Raw genomic sequence first — 5,518 nt, 5'->3', positions numbered from 1 at the left:
GAAGAAAGGCCTTCTCACTGTGGGAAAAAAAAATAAGTATTGGAGTCATTCATTTAAATATTTTAAGAGTCTAATCTTATACCCCAATGTGATGAAACAGTATAGATCAGTTAAAAGGGTTTAAAGCAGTTTCCCAGGTGTAGTGGTTGATGACATACAACTAACTGCAGGTGTGCACTCCAGTACTCCCTCTCCCAGTGCCCCCACGCCTGCCCACACCCACACCTCCCACACCTCCACCCCACCTCCACCCCCACCCTTGCAAAAAAATCAAGGGGATATTTGAAAACTACAGGAATCTATTAGCTGGTCCAGGCTCCTGGAGGCTAAAAGCTACTGAAAGTCGCATCCCTTAACATAATAAAGCCAGAGCTCAGCCCTCACCTACTGTCTTCTGGCGAACAGAAGCCACTTCCTCTTCCCCCCCGGGGCATGAAAAATATTGAGACATTCTGATATTCCCTCCCAAGATTACGCTGTGAAACAATGAAGCCTGCTTCACTTATACCTCCGTACCTATGGGGAGACCACTTTGGAGGGCATTCTCTTTTATAAAAGACGTTTTTTAACATCAAGCAGTGTCTTCCTTCCCATGTTCCTCCTATTATAGATTAAGGCCTGAAACAAGAGCAAATATAAGGAATACTTTTTAAGTCATCTTACTGTATTTAGTCTGAACCACTGCAAGTTCTCTCCTCTGATTGACAGGAGTGACAGAAATGGCTTCGATTTGCTGCGGGGGGCCAAGCCCTGGGCTGGGAACTTCATCGTATTGTCACAAAATCTTATTGGGTCAGTTATTATTCCCATTTTATAGATGTGGAAACTGAAGGCCCAGAGTCACAAGTCAGTAAGTAGTGTTGCTAAAATTCAATCTTAGACCCATCAAGCTGCAAAACCCATGCTCTCAATCTCTATGCCATTTGACTACCACATAGGCAGTGTTCTTCTGACATAGTGCTACTGTTGCAAGAAGGGGGACCCCTTCCAGGGTCCGAGAGTGGGCTCTTGCCTAACACTCGGAAATGAATTGTCCAAAGAGACACACATGCTGACAAAGCAAGGGGCTTTATTGGGAAGGGGCACCCGGGTGGAGAGCAGCAGAATAAGGGAACCCAGGAGAAATGCTCTGCCACGTGGTTCGCAGTCTCAGGTTTTATGGTAACTGCCTTAGTTTCCGGCTTATCTCTGGCCGATCACTCTGACTCAGGGTCCTTCCTGGTGGTGCATGCATCACACAGCCAAAATGGATTCCAGCGAGAAGGATTCTGGGAGGTTGGTAGGACATATGGACTGGCATCTCCTCTCTCCTTTTGACCTTTCCCAAATTATTCTGGGTGGTGGTAGCTTGCTAGTTCCTGTTCCTTACCAGGACCTCCTATTGTAAGATAACTCATGCAAGTGGTTACTGTGGTGCCTGGCCAGGACAGACGGTTTCAGTCAGTGGTTCCCCTAATACTACCTATAAGTAAGTTATGCTTACTAGCGCTAGCTTAAAAAAAAGAAAAGAAAAACTTATTCACGTCTGAATATTAGACATTAAAAAAAAGAATATGAGTTAATATATGAGAAAACACTTAACTTTTATGAGCATGAGTAGTGTATACCTATCAGAAAACACATGCTATAAAGGGATAAGGAGAACCTAAGATTAAATGTTGCAATGAAATTTCAGGGTAGGACAACACCAGCCAGACAGCAGAAGCCTCCCAAATTTCACTAATCGCTACAGTCACATTAATCTGGTGGTGGCATATAAGGCGGATTGAGGGCATGGGGGTGGGAAGGGCAGAGCCAGGAAGGCCTGTTAGGAGAATATTGCAACAGCTTAGGTATGAGCTCATTACAGCAGTGTCACTGAGAATGGAAAAGAGGAAACAAATACAAAGGATGATATGGAGATAGAATCCAAAATGCTTGGTGAGGGAAGGAAACTGTGAGGTTTTCAGTCTAAGAGGAACCTTGCCAGGGAGAAAGAAGGGGCGTGAGCTGTCTACTTTGGCTGACATTTTTGATAAACCTTAAACAGTTAGCCCATAAACATCTGTCTTCAAGCTGCTCCTCCCAATCTTCATACACATCCCTCGAAAACGCTACCATTTTTACATTTTATCTTTCTATTCCCCTCATGAAATCACTTATTTATTTTAAACAAGTTTCTCCAACAACAAAAAGAACCTTTATATTCTATATCCCTCTTCCCACCCACTCCCTAAAAGTCCCTACTTTTTAAGTTAATCCCCTTATAATATCTGAGTCAGTAAAATATGTGTTAGACTAATTTCCTCTAGCACTAAATTTCACAGATAATCAAAAGGAGGTATATTCTACTCCTATTGCTTTTCTCAGAAATTTGTTAACTGAAGGATGGTCTTAACAACCTTACGCATGCTATATAGTATTGTCTTCTAATTAAATGCTTTACTATCTCAAGCATTAATGAGTAGACAGCTTATAGACATTGAGAATTCTCCAGTGAGCTGCTAAAGCTGACAACAACCAGATACCAGCATGGACAGACCCCATGAATCTTCATAACTTTCAAATTAAGTCACAAGAGACTTTTGTCTCACTGGTGAAACCTAGTCAGGAACTAGGCAAATGGAGGGAATTAGGGAACATGCCCAGGGACTTCCTGCCAGGGCAGTAACTGGCCAACCTGCTTGAGTTGGTCTTGCCAGAATTTCCTAGATTGGAGGAAATGATACAAGTAAGAAATGAGGACACATCCTGAAGAGATGGTAAGAGATTAGTATTAGTTTTATGATGTTGGCAAGTGGGAAGACTATATCAAAAGACAGAAAATTCCAATGAACACACGTTTATAAGACACTTATTTCAGTATAAAACCCTATACTAAATTCTGTGGCTAACACAAAAATTGTTCTTATATTTCATAAATATTTATGGAATGCCTACTTTGTGCCAGGCACTCTGTTATAAACAGGGGATAAATACAGTAGAAAAAAGACAAAATTCCTGTCCTCATGGAAACCACTATGTAGTGGGAAAGGAAGACAAGAAACCAACAAAAAGTACTGTGAAATGCTGTCACAGAGAAGGTGTTATAGCGCATACAACAGGATCCCACACAGAGCCAGCTGCAAGGATCGGGGGTTGCAGGAATTTTTTGAAGGAAAGCCATGTGTATTGGTTTCCTAGGGCTGCCATCACAAATTACCACGAAGTTGGTGGCTTAAAACAACAGAAGTTTATTCTCTCACAGTTCTGGAGGCTGGAAGTCTAAGATCAAAGTGTTGACAGGATCACACTCCATTTGAAGACTCCAGGGAAGAATTCTTCCTTGCCTCTTTCAGTTCCTAGTGGCTCCCTGCCATCCTTGGCCTTCCTAGGCTTGTAGCTATATCACTCCACCCTCTGCCTTTGTCATCACATGAACTTACTCCTCGTTTTCTCTGAGTTTCTGCATCCTCTCCCTTTCTTATAAGGACACGAGTCATCGGGTTAGGGCATCACTCTTAACTAACCACATCTGCAAAGACCCTATTTCCAAATAAAGTCACATTCTGAGGTTCCAGGAAGACATGAATATTGAGGGAATACTATTTAACCCACTAAACCGGACAAGAAATTACAGAGGCCTGGTCTAAGGTTGTGGCCATATAAATGGAAAGAAGAGGAAGGAGCCCAGAGCGACTCTGCTCTTCAGCATGGATGACATATTGGTGCCAGCTCTGAGATGAGGCATTCCAAGCAGAGGGAGCTTTTCTTGGGGTGTTGGTATTACCAATTCTTAAGATTATAGCTACTATTCTTGAACATCTGTTATGTAACATGTTTTCTAAAACTCACAACAACCCTGCAAAATAGGTATTATTTTCAGGTTACAGCTGAGAACACTGAAGCTAGAGGAGTGAGGAACTTTCTCAGAATCCCTCAGTTTGGAAGAGGTAAAAGATGGGAGAGAAGGGGTGAGTGGCGAATATGGAAGAGCGCCCACACGAGTTTCCTAGGCCAGTATTTATACCAGGAAATGATCCTAGAGTAGTGAAATCTTGGCAGGATAGTTACATTCCTTAAATTACTATCTTTGGGAAACTCCATACATTGTCGCTAACATGGTTTATATGGAGAAATTCACAAGGCAAATTTGACGTTTCCTTCCCTTTACACCTTTATATGTGTGAGTCTTCTACTGAGGAATCAAGCAATCTTGTCCCTCAGTTTAAAGTTGTAAAAACTAAGCTATCAAAATTCAGCCATCCCTAAACTTGGCATTCATCTGCCAAACCAAGAGCTGTCCTGCCTTTTCATCCCATCATTGGACTAACCCATCCACAGGCTCTCAGCCTCTGGGAGCTTCTTCTTGCACTTGTTAAAGAAAATTACTCAAAACACAGAAGTAAGGCAAAAAATAATTTTGTGACCTTTTAATGCCCTGCTGGACAAGCTCTAATAAGCCCACTTGTGGGTCATCTCTTTTGAGGAATGTAAGTTCGTTTCACTTAATATCACGGTTGATAAGGGCAATGACATTTTACAACTCTGTAAAATTATAAGTTTAACTTCTTAAAAAAACGATAAAGTGTGATTATTTTTTCTGTCTAGCAGAGAAAATAACCTTCCAAATCAGTTTTGTAACACCGACAAGTTTTGTTTCTAATTTAGCAATTTTTACTAACATGCATTTTCCTATTGACTTTTTTGTTGTTGTTGTTGTTGTTGTTGTTTGTTTTGCGGTACGCGGGCCTCTCACTGTTGTGGCCTCTCCCGTTGCGGAGCACAGGCTCCGGACGCGCAGACCCAGTGGCCATGGCTCACGGGCCCAGCCACTCCGCGGCATGTGGGATCTTCCCGGACCGGGGTACAAACCCGTGTCCCCTGCATCGGCAGGCAGACTCTCAACCACTGCGCCACCAAGGAAGCCCCCTATTGACTTTTTAATTTCACTTCTTACTTTCTCTTTGAACGAGTTTTGTCCTTCTGCTAGTTTACTCCTTAATAATAATGTAAATAAAACTTTAATTCATGCTTACCGTCTTTTTCTGAGGCTCATGCTGATAATATTGAAATGACTAATATATCCCAGGTAAGAAATGACCCTCCAACCCTACCCCAGGTACTTCTATAGCAAGCACTATTGTAATGGCTTGTTTGCCTGCCTTCTCTGCCAGACTAGGCAGTAACTTCTAAGGAGTCACTGAACATTTCTGTCTTACATCCCACTATTGTCTCCAGAACCCAGAGGATGAGCTCAACAAAAATCCCTGAATGAGTTTCATACTCAAAATGCCTCTCCTTTCTCCCACACTTTCTCCCACTCTTCTTTTTCATCATAAGCTGAAACTCCCACATCTTCTTTTAACTTGAGAATGGCTTTCTTAACCATCTGCAACCTCTTTGAAAAGTACCAACTTATTATCTAGTTAAATGATACATTTTTCTCCCAATGGCAGACACACAACAGGATTTAGGCTAGAACAGGATAGAATTCACATCATCTTCCTGAGCATCAGCAACCTTCAAAAATAAATTTTAATAAAAATCATTACTACCA

This window comes from Pseudorca crassidens, chromosome 6 (assembly GCF_039906515.1).
Source record: "Pseudorca crassidens isolate mPseCra1 chromosome 6, mPseCra1.hap1, whole genome shotgun sequence".
Taxonomy (NCBI): Eukaryota; Metazoa; Chordata; class Mammalia; order Artiodactyla; family Delphinidae; genus Pseudorca; species Pseudorca crassidens.
This window is presented reverse-complemented; position numbering follows the sequence as displayed.